Source organism: Anser anser (assembly GCF_964211835.1).
Source record: "Anser anser genome assembly, chromosome: Z".
Taxonomy (NCBI): Eukaryota; Metazoa; Chordata; class Aves; order Anseriformes; family Anatidae; genus Anser; species Anser anser.
The window spans coordinates 53,806,198-53,826,649 of record NC_139723.1 but is presented as its reverse complement, the minus strand read 5'-3'; the positions used below and the strand labels follow the sequence as shown (position 1 = coordinate 53,826,649).

The 20,452-nt window shown below is 46.0% G+C and overlaps 1 long non-coding RNA gene across 1 annotated transcript in view; it reads right to left on the bottom strand.

Annotated features, from left to right (window-relative positions):
- Positions 1 to 20,452, bottom strand: part of LOC310889620 — a 95,620-nt gene that overhangs the window by 20,223 nt on the left and 54,945 nt on the right. The window contains exon 5 of the long non-coding RNA XR_014576643.1: positions 950 to 1,013. This is a non-coding gene — a long non-coding RNA (uncharacterized lncRNA). The remainder of the gene's footprint in view (positions 1 to 949; positions 1,014 to 20,452) is intronic.

Sequence of the window (20,452 nt, the reverse complement as noted above, 5' to 3'; positions counted from 1 at the left end):
GGACAAATATACGTTAGCTAAAAATACACATGATCCGAGTAGAATAGAATCTAAATGTAGTGCCCCTTCCAGGGGAATGGCTGGTACTTCAGCTGTTCCATGCTCAGAGACAGCAGCTGCCCCAGCAGGCTAGCACGCAGCCCAGTCCAGACCAGCTCCTCTGCCTGCTCACTCCCACCCAGTCAGGTGGAGATGCTGGCAATTATATGTTCCAAGGAGCACGGAGATGCAAAAGGCATTGGAGGTACACGAAGATTTAAGAGAAGCAGCTAACATTATGATGACTTTGTGATGGAGGTTGAAATAGGAGTCAAATTCACTGAAAACCATTTTGTTACTTGAACACATTGCTTGATGTTCTTTTTAATTCACACCGTATCCTTACCAGCATTATTTAACGATCCTAAATTAATCTTGATTGACCATCTCCCAAATGCCATGCTTCACATTTAGTAATAAAATTGCATATAAGAAAATCTAAGTGATACCGAAGCAATTTGTTTTAGTGATTTAGTGATAGTAATTCATTTAATTCATACAATACGTATGTTTTCTAAATTAATTAATTACTAAGTGTGTATGTATTTGTATTTATATGTGCATATATTACACCACAGAAAATTATTCTAAAATGAGAACAAAACTGGTAAAAATTGCTCAGGTCAACATAATCAAATAAATTTTGGTGAAAATTTTGGAGAAAGAAGGTAAAATAACAAGATTTATGTCTGAATAAATGCTGGGCACTGAAGTATCTCTTTATACAATTATTTTCTAATAATACAATTATTTTTCTTTGTAATGTCAGTTGTTGGATGTGTTACTGATATAAATACCATATAAATAAATGCATTCATTTATCCAATTGGTTAAATTTTCATTCTGAAAAGGTGTTCTGTCACAGAGTGCCTAGTGATCCATTCTGGGCCGTAATCATCCAAGTACCTACCGTACTACGACAGGGAACGTGCAGTCATGGCCTGATACACTGTCCTGTTCTTCAAGCTCTGCACCTAAAAGAAAATTGAGCTGTTTGACAATCTCCAGAAGTCTTATCCGTGTATTTTCTACACATTAACACACTGCTCTGTTCCCATTTCATGAGAAAATGTATCAGTTCTTTCCTTATTCAAGATTTTGGTCTTTTCTCAAATAGTTATTGGTTTAAAAGTTCATATCTGAAGAATCCTTGAAATGTACTAAGTTCCTTTAACAATCCAGAAGGCAGTAGAAGCTTTTTAAGCACAAGAACTTCTGTCTTCATAATAAGCAACAGAAATTTAATCAGGGTACAAATCATCTTCACTCCATTTTTTTTTTTTTTTGCTGCTAATTGAACAGCATTATTCCTCTGCCTTTTATGTGAGCACTAGGTATAGCTGTTTTCAGAACCCATACTTTCACATGTGTATCCCAGCAACTGCAACAAGCCACTTAGCCTGATCAGAGGAATTCACTTGCTCTAAAACAGACATGGGTACGAATGTGGATGTTTGTCAAAGATCCACCTAATCAACATCAGAAGAAGACTTGAGCTCTATGTACAACACTAACAACTAGGGGCCTTGTCCAGTTTTTCTCCGTATAGCAGTGAATCATTTTTGTCACCACTAGGATACGGAATGAGACCTGTGTTAAAAAAGCCTTAAAACCATTTAACCATTAGAAATTATCGAGTACAAAACTGGTGTGCTACTATCTCAGTGCCCCATCTTCAAGTCACTGGATTTTGTTGCACAAGATAGAATTGGCCAGATTTCCCTTCATGGAGAATACTTATCTCAAGTGGTCCCTGTCAAATTAAGTCAGGCTTGGATGACAGAAAAAGTGGATTTTGTTGTGATTTAATTCTAGCATGCCATAACAATTCCAAAATGGAACCAATCACACAGAAGACTTCAGGCAGTTCACAGGAGCTTGTTCTTATGCAGACACATGAACAGCATATGCAAATGAATATAAATCTCTGTGCAAGTAGGTCTATGTATTTTTATTTTGTATGTAGTCATATGCATGACTATATATATATAAAAATATAAATATATACATATAAATATGTATATAAAATATATACATATTTATATACATATATATGTATATATGCACAATATATACACATATATATACACAATGTATATTAATACATATGTATATAATATACATATATATATACACATATACATGTATACATATACACATATATACATATAATACAATGTATATAAATACACATGTATATATATATATACAAATATAAAATGTATATATAAAAACATCTTGTCACACACACAAATACACAGATGCTGAGCTGGAAAGCTGTAAATTATGACACGGTCACTTTATCATGCAAGGAAGGGAAGACAGCATCCTCTTCTCCTGCCTTACTGTTCCCTACCCATTAACTTCACTTCTCTGCGGTTTCACAAACTGCCTCAGCCAGTAACAGCTTAATAACTAGTACTCCAATTAGCTGAGCTTGAGATGATGCTTTGGCAAGTTGTTTTTATGCTCCAGCTGAGTCAAGAAGATTTTCCAGGTGGCTTTCACACAAAATAAAGCAATCCAGATACACTTAGCAGGGTATTTTCTAAACACTTCCAGTATATTTCTGTAACAGTAAAAGAGCTCACTTCAGGTTTTATCTCTTCTCTCCCCCATCGACACCCATGTTCAAAATGCCCCATGTCCTGGCAGGCTTCCCTCCAACTAAGGAACTGAGGGAGCAGATTTCTCCAGAACTGTCAGCCAAAGAGGAAGTCAAGCCAAGCATCCTCCCTTTTCATTGCTTCTGGCTTGTTTTGCAGTGCTTGAAGCAAGGAACAAGGATCTGCAGACTAGCCACAGTAAGATATATTTACCCACCATCTACAGACTTCACGTGTTGCTGCTTGGCACTGTTACTTGACACAACCCAAGTGTGAAGCGTAAGAAAACCACATGCCAAGCTGTTACGCACCTCCAACAGCACAATAGTTTAACTGCATTGTGGTCTGTCTTAAAGACCTTAATGATAAGTGTGAGAAATGCTTTCTTTACTGTGTGGTCTGGAGCAAGGCAAAGGATAGAATGGTAATCTGGTGTGACACACAATTAATTAATAACAAGGCACGTGTTATTATAGTAGTTACTATACTTTGCATGTAACTTACCAGATTAAAATATGACACACTCTTAAACAAAGATGTAGTGGTTCTGTTTATTTCTTTGATTTGATTTGATTTGATTTGATTTGATTTGATTTGATTTGATTTGATTTGATTTGATTTGATTTGATTTGATTTGGGACAAGTAGAATAAAGCTTGAAATGTCTTTACTTTGAGTATTTCTCAAAATGGTAACTACTGCTTGCTGAGGTAAGGTGTGGGAGACATTTCCAATCTCTTCCTTCTCACAGACACCTTGCTAGTTGAGCCGGGGGGCTTTTGTTCCTGTCCATTCCTTTTTGTCTACAGTATCCTCAGCTCACAGATGCTCTGATTTGGTCACTGTTCTTGAGTGGTGATTCTCACTTTTCTAACAGGTAAAAAACACAGATTATCTGCCTTTGGCTTTCTGGGTGAATTGAGTAACATCTCTTTTTTATACTTAGCTTTCCCAAGTGTATGATGGTGAGGGTGATACTTCAAGGTCCACAGGTTAGTGTTCTAAATAATGGAAGGTTTTGCTAGCCTGTATTTGGAGCTGCTGAATCAATCAGCCTAACAGTGCTAAGGCTGCTGTAGATCTATGTCCTCAGGACCATCAAGTAGTGAGGCTGAGCATATATTCCCAGTAAGCAGACATGGGGATATACATAACATGTATACAAGTACACACATCCAGCCAATGCAGGTCAGTGCAGACAAAAGAAGCAGCACTCACAGAAATGCAGACAACAACAAAAGGCTCATCCTGTTCCCTCTCTGGCCAATCAGGATGAAAGCCTGTTAGTGTAAAATATATGTGTATATATATTCAGTATGTATATATATTCAGTATGTATCCCTCCATTAAGTGATCTTAGACATACATGTCTCAAGTAGCACTGGACCTTATTGTCTCCAGGTTGCTTCATGCACACACACACATGCATACACAAACAAGTATCTCTGGTATCTGGTATAGACCCAAGGAACCTACCAGTAGCCAACTCAGACCCATGGACTCTGCAGTAGCTGGCTTGGACCTATTGCTACTAGAGTAGCCAACTCTCAGATGTTCTGGTCTCAACAGTATCTAGGCCAGTCTTAGGATCACTCCCATGCATGGCTCCCATGTTCCTTATCCTACCTGCCACTAGTCTGGCTTGATATCTGCTGGTGATTGCACATGCTAACTGACACCCAGTCAAAATGTAGGGCACCCTGGTCCCTCCAGTGGCTGGCACACCACCACGCATTCTATGACCTACAGACTCACTCCCATGGCCAGCGATAAGCCTCCACACACATGGAGCTCCTTGCCCAGGATATGGTTAGAAATGGAAATCAGTATGAAGACAGGACAGACAGCACTGATCAGCTCCTGTTAACACACCTCTTGCCCCTTGTTATAAGGAGAATGCCAGACAAGCTACAGAAAAAACATGTGGGGCAGGGTATATGCTATCTGGAGCAAGGAGGATGTTTCTTCTTCTCCCAGAAATATAAACCAAGATCTATTTGTCTTCCTGATACAACTAAATCTTCTAATGACATTCCACAGGATGGAACTGAGGCTTTACAGCAAGTTTGCAGAGTTCATGTTCCCTGTTACAAGAGGAGAAGAGAAAAATGAACCATGAGATTTTCTGCTAATAGTATGATGATTCAAGGCATTAGCCCAAAGCATGGATGTGGGTAGCTCTAGTTTGTTTCTTGGCTTTGTTTACATTTATGACCTAGTAGAAGAATCTTAATAGTAGGCTTTTCTCATTTTAATGACCAAGGTTTAACCTTATAAACCAGAATTAGCAGAACAAAGCCTAAGGCAAGTTAAATATCATGCAATCCCTAATGCATGAAAATAAAAGTGTATTACATTATTATTTGGTATTTGCAAGAATTATGCTTTTTTTAGATGGCAGAGGGAATGATAATGTTCACAGGTACAGACAGCATGGGAATCAGTAGTGCTTTTTGTTAGCTGTGTAGATTAACAGTTATAGTTCTTTTTCTGTACTATGAAATGGTTGCATTTGGGAAAGAGGTTTAAGAGACATCATTCTGCACTGTTACATCAATGTTTGCCTGCAGCAGACAGCACTAACATAGAGACAAATCATCTGTCTAGCACATCACTACACACATAGGTTCACTTGTTTGAGAGTACTCCTATGGTAAGATGTTGATCAAAAGGAGGAAGTCTCACAAAAAACAGAGAGTACAATGAAGTAGCCACATTTATGCTGTTCTACTGATGGTTTACTGAGTAGACCAATAAGGAGCTAAATGTTGACCAAAAGGAAAAAAAAAAATTCACTTACACAGGAATGTTTTTAGCATAGGTTTGTAGTTAGACATTTTGTAACCCCCCCCCTTTTTTTTTTTTTTGAAAAGACAAGCACAAATCAATAGCTCCTTTGTAGGAAAAACATCTATTCTTTTTTGTTTTAATTGTGTGTTTTGTTTTTTTTTTAAATACCACTGGCTCAGGAAATCTGACAAATCCTGTTTCTCAGGAGAAGAGAGAAAATGCTTGACTGACAGCTTTTTGGGAGGATAAATGTTAGTGTAAATCATCCCACTCTTCATTTAACATTTTTTTTCCAGGGGCAGCTGAGCATCTGCATGATTGCTTATCCAATTTAATCATTTTGAATCTGTTCTAGGTAAAGTTTCTATTGTACAAATACATTGCAATTCCTCTTCTTCATTATTAGGTTCTTGTCTACTGTAGGCTGTGATGGAGAAAAGCTAGTCCTACCAGAGTTCCATCATTAGCTATGAAGGCCTCAATTTCTCACTAAAACTGAAAAACTAGAAAGCGAAGGTGTCAAGAGCAACAACTTTTTCCCTACAAAAATACTTTCTGTATGCTTTAAAAAAATGTTTCACAAAATTCATAAAAACTATTGTTTGCTTCCTGTCAACAGACTTCAGAAAAATACTCTAAAAGGATGCTATGTGACCACACTGTGGAAGCAAACCCAGAAACTCTGAACAGTGGAAGTAGGACTGGTGAATTCTTAATAGGCACTAAAAATAAATAATTAAAAAATGCTGCTATGGAAAACAAAACATACATGCCTGCTAAAGGAAAGCATGAGTAATTCAACAGACTGTTGTTCCAACAGTTTGTCCTCATGAAAATACTACTTCTGTAATGCAGCCAGACTGAATGTCATTAGGTTATCTACTCTGAAAGTGCCAGAGATGAGGCTGAGATTTTCCCAGGAAGAAGGAAGACTTAGCAGATATACACTTAGCTGTGAGGCCCAACAACAAGTTTTCTTTACTCATTTATATGGGCACCTCTTTTTGCTTCATTCTCTTCCTCCCGCATACCTTGCAAACTCCCTGTGGCTCAACTTACCTTCTAATTCTATTACAGAGTTATTCCTGGGAGATCATTCAGAGAAATACCCAGGGTATTTTGGTGTATATTTTTTTCTTTTCAATTTACTGTACAAACACAAGGTATCTTATATTGGAATAACCCTTAAATAAGCCCCATTATGTTTACAGGAATAAATCAGATCTTCCCTACCCCTCCACAGAATTCATCTCCTCCCTTCGACCTTGCCAGCCATAAAGAGCTGTGGAGTTACTTTCCATGGAAATTCAGAAACAGAAAGTTTTTGTTTCACCAGAGGCCTGGGTTGAGTCATATCCCTGTTTCTGCTAGCCTAAATTTGGAGTAGCTCTTTAGCAATACTATTGGAGTAGCTCTCCTTAGCAATATTATTGCACCAGAGTAACTTTGTCATGAGATCTCACCAAGCCATTAGTCCCATAACATTTTGAGAGAGATGCAGTCACCCAACACCTACAGCATTTCAACGTATTTAATAGTGAACTGTGATCCCATAGTAATGGTCTATCTCCTTCTGTGTCTTTAATATGTACTTAAACTTTGAGTGAGGTGAACCTGAATTCTTCATTCTTCCCAGATATTTGGACATACTGTGCACAAAAGGTACATTTCCAGACAGTGCTGTGAAGCTTCAGAGAAAACATTTTCTTATTTCCACAAGTGCTAGATGAGCGGAAACATCTTTCTACTGCACGGTCATCCACCTAGGAGTGCTACCATACTGAGTAAGGGCGGAGATCTTAGTAGAGAAAAAATGGAAATGCTGGTAGAAAAGTTAATAAAAGCTCATTAAAACTGCAGCCTCTTCAGTAGTCTTTGCATTCAATTATTTCCTAACAGAGACTGATGTGTAAAGATCATTTCCTGCTTTCTTATATTCTCTCTCCCTCTCCTAGAAAAGAAACTAAATATATCTTTAATTAATTTAGTGAAGATTGAGTAGACTGTTCAATTATTGAAAGAGCATATTGCCTACATTTTGATAAAGAATTTAGACTGCTGTGACTGCTGCTCAATAAATACCTTTTAAAGGAAACAGGTAGAACATGACATGACCCAAAGAAAAAGAAAAAAAAAAAAAAAACAACAAAACTTTCAAAGGAATAAACAATAAACTAGATGGGAGAACTGGTAGCAACAAACATGGACAAGGCTGAGCTACTCACCAAGTTTTTTGCCTCGCTCTTCACTGGCAGTCAGGCCTTCCACATCTCTCAAATCCCTCAGCCTCTTCTTAAGGGCTGGGGGAGCAAAGTCACTCCCACTGTAAGCGAGGAGCGGTTTTGAGACCACCTGATGAAATTGAAGAGGTACAAGTCTATGGGGCCCGATGACATGCATCCCAGAGTCCTGATGGAACTGACTGACAGATTTGCCAAGCCTCTCTCCATCACATTTGGCAGTCAGGCAAAGTCCCCGGTCTCGAGAAAGGGGAAACATCATTCCTATTTTTAAAAAGGGTAGAAAGGAGGACACAGAGAACTAGACTGGTGAGCCTCACCTCTGTGACTGGGAAGATATAGAACAGATCCTCCTGGAAGCAATGTCAAGGCACACACAGAACATGGAGGTGATCTGAGACAGCATGGTTTCCCAAAGGGGAAATTGTGCCTGACTAGTCTGGTGGTCTTCTATGATGGAGTGCCTACATCTTTTGACAAGGGAAGACCAATCAATGACATCTACCTGGACTTCTGTAAAGCCTTCTGACACAGTCCCATATGACATCCTGATCTCTAAATTGTAGAGATTGATTTGAAGGATGGACCTTTCAGTGGATAAGAAATTAGCTTGAAGGCTGCATCCAGAGAGTGGCGGTCAATGGTTCTATGTCCAAGTGGAGGCCAGTGATGAGTGGTGTCCCTCAGGGACCTGTCTTGGGACCAGTAGTGTTCAATGTCTTTATCAATGACATAGGCAATGGGATCGAGTGCACCCCCAGCAAGTTTGCAGAGGACACTGAGCTGAGTGGTGCAGTCAATATAACAGAAGGAAGGGATGCCATCCAAAGGGACCTGGACAAGCTTGAAAAGTGGGCCCATGTAAACCACATGAGGTTCAACGAGGCCAAGTGGAAGGTGATGCACCTGGGAAAGTGCAATTCCAGACAGGAAGACAGACTGGGAGAAGAACTCACTGAGAGCAGCCCTGTGGAGAAGGTCATGGGGGTTCTGTTGGATGAAAAGCTCAACATGAGCCAGCAGTGTAAGCTTGCAGCCTAGAAGGCCAACTGCATCCTGGGCTGAATCAACAGAGGAGTGACCATCAGGTGGAGGGAGGTGATTGTCCCCCTCTGCTCTGCCCTTGGGAGGCCACACTGGACTGCTGCATCCACTTCTGGGGCCCCCAGCACAAGAAGGAAGTAGGTCTGTTAGCAGGGGTCCAGAGGAGGGCCATGAAGATGCTCAGAGGTCTGGAGCACCTCTCCTGTGAAGAAAGGCTGAGAGAGCTGTGGATGTTCAGCCTGGAGAAGAGAAGACTCCAGGAAGAACTCACTGCAGCTTTTCAATACTGACAGGGGGCTTATAAAAAAGATGGAGATGAACTTTTTCCTCAGACAGATAATGATAGGACAAAGAGAATTGTTTTTAAACAAAATAGGATAGAATTACATATTGGGATGAAATTCTTTACTATGAGGTAAAGGTGAGGTACTGGAAGAGGTTGCCCAGAAAAGATGTGAATGTCCCAGGAAGTCCCTGGAGCTGTTCAAAGCCAGGTTGGACAGGGCCCTGGGCAACCTGATCTTGTGGGAGGTGTCCCTGCTCATGTCACAGGGGGCTTGGAACTAGATGATCTTTAAGGTCCCTTGCAACCCAAGCCATTCTATGATTCTATGAATCATAGAGTGTGACAAGGCAGAAGAGTAGGGTGGGTGTGAAGAAGAGTAGAGTGTGTGTGTGTGTGTTCTTTTTTTGAGGAAATTTGTATGGGATGGAAGAGGAGAATGGAAAACATCACAACACATACTCTTCAGTAGTCGAGGTTAGCTGCCTCAGAGCCGGCACAGCCACAGCACCTGACCATGAATTACAGGGGGATCTCGGGCCCTTGTTTCTCCAGAGGTGTCCCAGGACAGCAGCATGACCAGGCTGCACCCACCAGCTCTCAAGAGAGAGGCTGACAGTGGAGTGGGCGTTGCCAGGGCAATGGCGACTGTGCCCATGTCCTCTGCCTAGAAACAGCCTCCGGGAGCGCAGTGACATGTCACTGCCCACCGCAAGCAGGGAGGGGCCAGTATTGCATGTGCACCGGTGTGCAGCTGGTATGGCAGGGCACAGGACCTCTGCACCATCTCTTGGCAGTCTGCAAGATCGCACACTTACCATGGTGTCTACTAGGCAGAGAGCTAACTCCAAAAAGACTGTGGTGACCCAGATGCAGGGCCTGCCCAGAGACGTGGCTGCTCAGGCCTCTGGCTGCAGGGAGTGCCTGAGCCTGCTGCTGCTGGAGGAGGGCAGGGGGGAGACCGCCTGATCTCAGGTGGAAGGTTTGCTCACCATGATGGCTGAGCCCAAGGAGGAGGTGGGGAGACTAAGGAGCATCAGGACATGTGAGGAGGAGAATGACTGGTGAAGTAACTCCCTGGTGTGCCAGAGAGAAGGGCACCAGGGGGATGCCCCCCAGAGGGTGGTAGAGCCCCTGCACTGTTGCTGTCGGACAGAGGGAGGGGACCAAAAAGATGAGGAGGGTTGGAAGTGAGTCCCAGTTTGGCATTGTGGGCAACCCCCCTCCCTACCTACCTCTCTTCCCCAGCAGACCCTCCGTAATAGGTTTGAGGCCTTGGATCTTGAAGAAGAGGTAGGCAAGCATGTGGTGGAAGGCCCACCTGTGAGGTCACACAGGAAGTGGCAGTTGACACCATACCTCAAGACTGCCTCCGAAAAGAAAGAAAGAAGGGCAATTGTAGTAGGAGATTCCCTTCTGAGAGGAACAGAGGGCCTGATATGCAGAGTTGACCCTCATCAAAGGGAAGTCTGCAGCATGCCTGGAGTCTGGATCAGGGATATCAGCAGGACGCTCCCCAGCCTGGTACGCATGACAGACTACTACCTGCTACTGATCTTCCAGATAGGTGGGGAGGAAGCTGCATCCCATAGTCTGAGGGGAATGAAGAAAGATTTCAAGGCCTTGGGACGGTTGGTGAAAGAGTCTGTGGCGCAAGTCATTTTCTCTTCCCTCCTTCCATTCTGGGGTGATGATGTGGGATGGAATAGAAAGATCCAGTCCATAAATGATTGGCTATGTGACTGATGCTATAGGCAGGGCTTTGGGTTCTTTAATAATGGCTGGTTTTATAAGACACCAGGCCTGACAGTAATACACGGGAAAGGTTTATCTCACAGGGGCAAAAGGGTTCTGGGGCAGGAATTAGCAGGGCTCATTTGGAAAGCTTTGAACTAGATCCGAAGGGGGATAGGGTTGTAGCTGGGCTTGCACCGGTGGGGCAGCACTCTAGCAGTGATGAAGACTGGGAGGCCTCCCACCCCTCTAGGGTGAAATCGATGTGCTCAGTTCGCTCTCTGAAGTGCCTGTACACCAATGCACATGGCATGGGGAATAAGGAGGAGTTTGAAATCTGTGTTCGGTCAGGAGATTATGATCTGGTGGCAATTACAGAGACATGGTGGGACAGCTCACATGAATGGAATGTGGTCATGGATGGGTATGTCCTTCTCAGGAAAGACAGGCTGCAAGGTGAGGTGGCGGAGTTGCTTTTTATGTGACAGAGCAACAACATTGTATTTAGTACTGTCCAGGGGCAGATGAGGAGCGAGTTGAGAGTCTGTGGGTGAGAATTAAGGGACAGGCTGGCATGGGGGATACTGTTGTGGGTGTCTATTACAGGCCACCAGATCAGGATGAGGAAGTTGATGAGGCCTTCTACAGGCAGCTGATAGCAGCCTCGTGATCACAGGTCCACAGTGGTTATAACAGTTATAACAGTATCTTATAACAGATAACAGTGGTTATTGGGGGGAATTTTAGCTACCCTGACATTTGCTGGAAGGCCTACTCAGCCAGCCGTCCGCAGTCCAGGAGGTTCCGTCAGTGTACTGATGATAACTTACTGATGCACATGGTCATGTGCCAACTAGGAGAGGAGTGCTGCTGGATCCTGTCTTCAGCAACAAGGAGGGGCTGGTTGTGAAGCAGTGAAGGCTGAGGGCAGCCTTGTTTGCAGCAACCATGAGATGGTGGAGTTTGGGATCTCATGTGGCAGGAACAGAGTACCGAGCAGAATTGCAACCCTGAACTTCAGTAGGGGTTTTGACCTTTTCAAGCATTTGCTTGGGGACAAGGTACTTGAAGGAAAAGGAGCCCGAGACAGCTGGTTAGCATTCAAGGACTGTTTCTTCCAAGTTCAAGAACAGAACATCCCAACAGGTAGGAAATCAGAAAAGAGAGCCAGGAGACCTGCATGGTTAAATAAGGAACTGCTGGGCAAGCTCAAGTGAAAGAGGAGAGTATACAAATGACGGAAGGAGGGGCTGGTCACTTGGGAGGAATATAAGGCTGTTGTCAGAGGACTTAGGGAGGCAACTAGGAAAGTCAAACCCTCCTTAGAACTAAACCTTGTGAGAGGGGTCAAGGACAACAGAAATGGCTTCTTCAAATACACTGTGGATAAAACTAACTCTAGAGGCAATGTAGGCCTACTAATGAGTGAGGTGGGTGTCCTGGTGACAGAAGAGAAGGCGGAGTTACTGAATGCCTTCTTTGTCTCTGTCTATAATATCAGAGGATCTCCTGAGGAGTCCTGTAGCCCTGAGGCCCCAGAGGAAGTCAGAATAAAGAAGGAGTTTGCCTTGACTGATGAGGGCTGGCTTAAGGACTGATTAAGCAAGTTGGACATCCATAAGTCCATAAGTCTGATGGGTGCATCCACAGGTGCTGAGGGAGCTGGAGGAAGTCATTACTAGGCCACTCTCCATCATCTTTGGTAAGTCCCGGGCATCGGGAGAGTTGCCTGAGGACCGGAGGAAAGCAAATGTCACTCCAGTCATCAAAAAGAGCAAGAAGGAGGAGCCGGGTAACTATAGACCAGTCAGCATCACCTCCATCCCTGATAAGGTGATAGAACAACTTATCCTTGGCGTTGTCTCTAGTCATATCAAGGATAAAAGGGTCACTAGGGGCAGTCAACATGGCTTCACCAAGGGGAAGTCATGCTTGACCAGCCTGATAGCCTTTTATGAGGAGATAACCAGGTGGAAAGATGATGGAAAGGCAGTGGACGTGGTCTATCTTGATTTCAGTAAAGCCTTTGACACCGTCTCCCATGGCATCCTTGCAACTAAACTGAGGAAGTGTGGTCTGGACAATCGGGTAGTGAGGTGGAATGTGAACTGGCTGAAGGGAAGAACCCAGATGGTTGTGGTTAATGGGACGGACTCAAGTTGGAGTCCTGTATCTAGTGGAGTCCCTCAAGGGTCGGTACTGTGGTGGTTTTACTCAGGTGGGCAGCTGAGCTCCACCACAACCGCTCTCTCACTCCCCCTTCTCAAAGGGGAAGGGGGAGAAAAATAGGATGCAAAGGGCTCAAGGGTTGAGATAAGGATGGGGAGATCACTCAATTATCATGACGGGCGAAACAGACTCAGCATAGGGATATAGTAAGATTTATTACCTATTACTAACAAGCTAGAGAAGTGAGAAACAAAAGCGCCTTCCCCCCCCATCTACCCTCTTCTACCTCCTCCCCCCGAGTGGCGCAGGGGAACGGGGGAATGGGGGTTATGGTCAGTCTATAGTGCTTCTTCTCCGCCGCTCCTTCTCGGTCACTCTTGTCCCCTGTGCTGTGGGGTCCCTCCCATGGGATGCAGTCCTTGCTGAACTGATCCGGCGTGGGCTTCCCACAGGCAACAGCTCTTCAAGAACTGCTCCAGATATGGGTCCGTACCACAGGGTCCATCCCTCAGGAGCAAACTGCTCCAACCTCAGTCCCCCACGGGCTCCTGCCACGTCACCTGCTCCTGCGTGGTCTCCTCTCCACAGGCTACAGGTGCAGCCCAGAATCTGCTCCGGCAGGGGTCTTCCACAGGCTGCAGCCTCTGCCGGTGCAGGTCCACCTGCTCCACTGTGGTCTCCTCCATGGGCTGCAGCGTGGAACCCTGCTCCACCGTGGTACTCCATGGGCTGCAGGGGGACAGCCTGCTTCACCATGGTCCTCACCACAGGCTGCAGGGGACTTCTGCTCCGGCGCCTGTAGCACCTCTCCCCCTCCTTCTTCACTGACCTTGGCGCCTGCAGGGTTGTTTCTCACTCCTCTCACTCTCCCAGCTGCTGTGTGGCGCGGCGTTTTTTTTTCCTGTCTTAAATATGCTCTCACAGAGGCGCAAACAACATCACTTATTGGCTCAGCTCTAGTCAGCAGTGGGGCCCTTACCTAACATGGGGCAGCTTCTAGATTCTTCTCACAGAAGTCACCCCTATGGCCCCCTGGGCCCCCTATTGGGGCCAGTATTCAATATATTCATCAGTGACTTGGATGAGGGAATGGAGTGCACCATCAGCAAGTTTGCTGATGACACAAAACTGGGAGGAGTGGCTGACACGCAGGAAGGCTATGCTACCATCCAGTGGAACCTAGACCGGCTGGAGAGTTGGGCAGGGAGAAATTTAATGAAATATAATGAAGGCAAGTGTAGAGTCCTGCATCTGGGCAAGAACAACCCCAGACACAAGTATAAGTTGGGGACTGCCCTGATGGAGAGCAGTGAAGGGGAGAGGGACCTGACAGTCCTGGTGGATAGCAGGATGACTGAGACAGCACTGTGCCCTTGTGGCCTAGAAGGCCAGTGGCATCCTGGGGTGTATTAGAAGGGGTGTGGTTAGTAGGTCGAGAGAGGTTCTCCTCCCCCTCTACTCTGCCCTGCTGAGACCGCATCTAGAATATTGCATCCAGTTCTGGGCCCCTCAGTTCAAGAAGGACAGGGAACTGCTTGAGAGAGTCCAGTGCAGAGCCATAAGGATGATTAAGGGAGTGGAGCATCTGCCTTACAAGGAAAGGCTGAGGGAGCTGGGTCTCTAGCTTGGAGAAGAGGAGACTGACGGGTGACCTTATTAATGTTTATAAATGAGTAAAGGGTGAGTGTCAGGAGGACGGAGTCAGGCTCTTTTCAGTGACATCCAGTGATAGGAGGACAAGGGGCAAGGGGTGCAAGATGGAACATAGCAGTTTCCACTTAAATATAAGACAAAAATTTTTCACAGTGAGGGTGACAGAACACTGGAACAGGCTGCTCAGGGGACTTGTGGAATCTCCTTCTCTGGAGGCATTCAAAACCCACATGGACATGTTCCTTTGTGACCTGATCTAGGTGTTCCTGCTCTGGCACGGGGATTGGACTATATGATCTTTCAAGGTCCCTTCCAATCCCTAACATTCTGTGATTCTGTGACTCAGATAGCTCAAGCAAATAACAAGGTCTCTTCCAAATTAGTGATTAATCTTGGACGTAAACAGAGGACTTTCACTCTCCAAAAGTTCATTGGGTCAAGCATGGTACATGCAAGTATCTGTCAATGATATTAACTTTGGTTTTATAATAATAGCTTAGGAAAGAAGAACAATTAACAGATTCCAATAATTTAAATATTAAGGTTTTGTTGCTTAAGGTTCTTTACAGGCTTGGAAAATGAAAGCAAAATATCAATAGTAGTTACATTTCTAAGGAAAGGAAAGAAAAGGTTAAACCTAAAGATCACAGCTTCCAGAAACATCTCAACAAGCACCATAGACTGAGATGGTTTCCAATTACAACTGAGCGCCTATAAAAATGAACATTGAGCAAGAACCAGTTTCAGTGGAACCTACTTTAATTCCTAAAGGCATATGCTATCAAGCCAAACAATTTCAACACATGGAAAATAACCATGATAAAACACTAAATCTGACTCAAAACTCCAAATATAGGGCAGAGCCACATCATCTTTTCTGCAATATGGTGAAAAATGCACATACAGTCTTCCGTCAGCAGGCCTCTAAGCAGTGGGTCCTCCTACATACCTTTCATACATACCTGGAAATTTTCATGCTTGGCTAACTGACATTTTTCAACAAGTCTACATTTTTAAATCAAAAAAGACCAATGGAATATCACCAGCTTTCTAAAGACAAACTTATAACTCTGTCCATGTACAGGGTCTGTTGCCGCTGTAAAAAGATTAAAAGTTTGATCCCCTCATTAACACCACTCTGAGCTTCCTAAAGCTAAAATCTCATCTAAATACAGCATTGGAATTGGTGTGTTCAACCCCAAATTAGCCTTTCTTTATGGACTTCTGTTCAATGTTTGTTTTATCAAGTATGTTTGCTTTGATTTTTATTTTTATTTTTTTCTATTTTTAGCAAAGATAATGGTTCTAAACAGCATGATAGCAACAAGTACAGAGCCGAACAGCAGCTGGGCAGGAGGGTGGCGGTGTAGGGCTGATGGGCTTGGGCAGATCTGTCTGCTGCGGCAGGCAATTTAAACGCTGCATAGCCACCAGTAAAAGTCAACCCCTGGAGTGGTCAACCCAGATCCGCAGCAGCCTGTGGGAGAGCAACGGGTCCCTGCAGCGAGGAAAGCCCAGAGTGAGGAGAGAGATGCCAGGAGCCAGCAGCCCAGAAGTGATCTTGTGTATCTGTCCAGCTGCAAAGCTGGGCATTTTGTCCTGAAGGATATTGTGAGAGATGGTATTAAAAGCTATGCCAAAATCCAGAAAAAAACACACGCTTCCACTGCTTAAACTTCATCCACCTAGGTGCATAACCTGGTCAGAAAAGGATATTAAGCTCATAAGGCATGACTTTCCCTTCACGAACTCATGTTGGTTTGGACCAATGACTGCATTGCCTTTCAAGTGTTTTGCAGTAACTCCCAGAATAATCTTCTCCTTAGTCTTACAACGCACCAAAGAGAGACTGAGAGGCCTGCAACTACCGCGCTCTTCTTTCTTGGCCTTCTTGAAAACTGGAGTAACGTTTGCTACTCTCCAGACAACTGGGGCCTCCCCAGATTCCCAAGACCGTAGAGAAATATCCTGGGAGAGGTCTCGCTGTAACACTGGCTGGTTCTGTATTACTCTGCCATATACTGATAAGCTGGGTCCACCTGTTTCTTTCAATATCATTCCCTACAGCAAGAGGGATAGAGAGGAATACTCCCTGTGTTCCTCATCCATCTCTTTACCAATCAGCCTAAGGCCCTGAAGTCTGAGTTAATCATCCTTGGACTTCTTGTCATGACTTTGTTGCTACCCACGTGTACAAGCAAGAGCGGATAATAATCCGAGGGCCTGATGGCCGCAGACGGGTCCCTATCTCTAAGGGGAAAACGGATCCTAGCCCAGGAGCTAGCAGGGCTCGTTGAGAGGGCATTAAACTAGGAAAGAAGGGGGATGGGGCTGAAAGAAGGCCTGTTGGAGCTGTGCCGGGGGGAACAATGGCAAAGCTGGGGAAGAAGGCAATGGCCCGAATGAAGTGCATCTACACTAATGCACGCAGCATGGGCAACAAACAGGAGGAGCTGGAAGCCATCGTGCAGCGGGAAGGCTATGACTTGGTTGCCATCACGGAAACGTGGTGGGACCACTCTCATGACTGGAGTGCTGCAATGTCTGGCTATCGGCTCTTCAGAAGGGACAGGCAGCACAGAAGGGGTGGTGGTGTGGCTTTCTCTATTAGAGAGTGTTTAGATGTTGAGGAACTTGAGGCTGGGACTGATAAGGTTGAGTCCCTATGGGTTAGGATCAGAGGGAAGGCCAACAAGGCAAGCATCCTGGTGGGGATCTGTTATAGACCGCCGAACCAGGATGAGGAGACGGATGAGGAGTTCTACAGGCAGCTGGCAGAAGCCGCGAAATCGTCAGCGCTTGTTCTCGTGGGGGACTTCAACTTCCCAGACATATCCTGGAAGCACAACACAGCCCAGAGAAAGCAGTCTAGGAGGTTTCTGGAGAGCGTGAAAGATAGCTTCCTGACGCAGCTGGTTAGAGAGCCTACCAGGGGAGGTGCCCCGCTAGACCTTCTGTTCACAAACAGTGACGGACTGGTGGGAGATGTGGTGGTCGGGAGCTGTCTTGGGCAGAGTGACCACGAAATGGTTCAGTTCTCTATTCTTGGCGAAGTCAGGAAGGGGACCAGTAAAACCGCTGTCTTGGACTTCCGGAGGGCTGACTTTGAGCTGTTCAGGACACTGGTTGGCAGAGTCCCTTGGGAGGAGGTTCTGAAGGGCAAAGGAGTCCAGGAAGGCTGGGCACTCCTCAAGAAGGAAATCTTAATGGCTCAGGAGCGGTGTGTCCCCACGTGCCCAAAGACGAGCCGACGCGGAACTAGACCGGCCTGGCTGAGCAGAGAGTTGTGGCTCGAGCTTAGGAGAAAAAGGAGGGTTTATAATCTTTGGAAAAGAGGGGGGACTACTCAGGAGGACTATAAGGATGTTGCGAGGCTGTGCAGGGACAAAATTAGAAAGGCCAAAGCTCATCTGGAGCTCAATCTGGCTACTGCCATTAAAGATAACAAAAAACAATGTTACAAATATATCAACTCAAAAAGGAGGACTAAGGAGAATCTCCATCCTTTACTGGATGTGGGGGGAAACTTAGTTACAAAAGATGAGGAAAAGGCTGAGGTGCTCAATGCTTTCTTTGCCTCAGTCTTTAGCGGCAATACCGGTTGTTCTCTGGATACCTGGTACCCTGAGCTGGTGGAAGGGGATGGGGAGCAGGATGTGGCCCTCACTATCCATGAGGAAATGGTTGGCGACCTGCTACAGCACTTGGATGTACGCAAGTCGATGGGGCCGGATGGGATCCACCCGAGGGTACTGAGCGAACTGGCGGAGGAGCTGGCCAAGCCGCTTTCCATCATTTATCGGCAGTCCTGGCTATCAGGGGAGGTCCCAGTCGACTGGCGGCTAGGAAACGTGACGCCCATCTACAAGAAGGGCCGGAGGGTAGACCCGGGGAACTATAGGCCTGTTAGCTTGACCTCAGTGCCAGGGAAGCTCATGGAGCAGATTATCTTGAATGTCATCACGCGGCACTTGCAGGGCAACCAGGCGATCAGGCCCAGTCAGCATGGGTTTATGGAAGGTAGGTCCTGCTTGACGAACCTGATCTCCTTCTATGACCAAGTGACGCGCTTGGTGGATGAGGGGAAGGCTGTGGATGTGGTCTACCTTGACTTCAGTAAGGCTTTTGACACCGTTTCCCACAACATTCTCCTCAAGAAACTGGCTGCTCGTGGCTTGGACTGGCGTACGGTTTGCTGGGTTAAAAACTGGCTGGATGGCCGGGCCCAAAGAGTTGTGGTAAATGGAGCCAAATCCAGTTGGAGGCCGGTTACTAGTGGAGTCCCCCAGGGCTCAGTGCTGGGGCCGGTCCTCTTTAATAACTTTATCGATGACCTGGATGAGGGGATCGAGTGCACCCTCAGTAAGTTTGCAGATGACACCAAGTTAGGTGCGTGTGTCGATCTGCTCGAGGGAAGGAAGGCTCTGCAGGAGGATCTGGATAGGCTGGACCGATGGGCTGAGGTCAACTGCATGAAGTTCAACAAGGCCAAGAGCCGGGTCCTGCACCTGGGGCGTAACAACCCCAAGCAGCGCTACAGGCTGGGAGAAGAGTGGTTGGAAAGCTGCCTGGCAGAGAAGGACCTGGGAGTACTGGTTGATAGTCGGCTGAATACGAGCCAGCATGTGCTCAGGTGGCCAAGAAGGCCAACAGCATCCTGGCCTGCATAAGAAGCAGTGTGGCCAGCAGGTCTAGGGAGGTGACTGTCCCCCTGTACTCGGCTCTGGTGAGGCCGCACCTCGAGTACTGTGTTCAGTTTTGGGCCCCTCGCTACAAGAAGGACATGGAGGTGCTCGAGAGAGTCCAGAGAAGGGCAACGAAGCTGGTGAGGGGTCTGGAGAACAAGTCTTACGAGGAGCGGCTGAGGGAGCTGGGGTTGTTTAGCCTGGAGAAGAGGAGGCTCAGGGGAGACCTCGTCGCTCTCTATAGGTACCTTAAAGGAGGCTGTAGAGAGGTGGGGGTTGGTCTATTCTCCCACGTGCCTGGTGACAGGACGAGGGGGAATGGGCTAAAGTTGCGCCAGGGGAGGTTTAGGTTGGATGTTAGGAAGAGTTTCTTTACTGAAAGGGTTGTTAGGCACTGGAATGGACTGCCCAGATGGTGGTTGAGTCACCATCCCTGGAGATCTTTAAAAGACGTTTAGATGTAGCCCTTAGTGATATGGTTTAGTGTAGGACTTGTTAGTGTTAGGGCTGAGGTTGGACTAGGTGATCTTGGAGGTCTCTTCCAACCTAGACGATTCTGTGATTCTGTGACCTTACCAGGGATATAGGTGAAGCTGACTGGTCTGTAGTTACCCAGCTGCTCCTTCTCACCCTTTTTGATGACTGGAGTGACCTTTGCTTTCCTCCAGTCCTCATGCTGCCAGGGCTTGGGCGAGGCCAGGCGCAGTGTCCGGGCCACCCCGCCACCACATGTACAAAGGCAGCCCCTAGGGAGTGCGGCAACCAAGGAGGGCAAACAGGCCATGACATGTCAGCCTGGGAGTGTCGCAGCACCAGCAGACAACACGAGAGGGCGGCAGGTGGGCCGCTTGTTTCTGCTCTGGGGCAACAAGCAGCAGCCTTCTGCTGGAAGCCAAATGGCGTCCAGCCACTGCACCTGCCAGGCCGAGCTGAAATGCAGACAGAGGGGCCAGAGCTCCCCCCCCAGGCAGACACCTCCACTCAGACGGACCTCCCAAGGACCAAAGGAGCTGCCCAGACCCTCAGTTGCAGGGAACTCCAGAATGTGGCAGGCCCTCTAGGGCCTGAAGGCCGAGGTGGCAGAGGATGCCTTAGATACAGTGACCTTAAGGTGGTGGATTTGAGTTCCATGAAAGGAGGCGTCAAGGCAAGAGTTGGAAGGGGCTCACAAGGATCATCAAGTCCAACTCCTGGCACCACACTGGTCTAC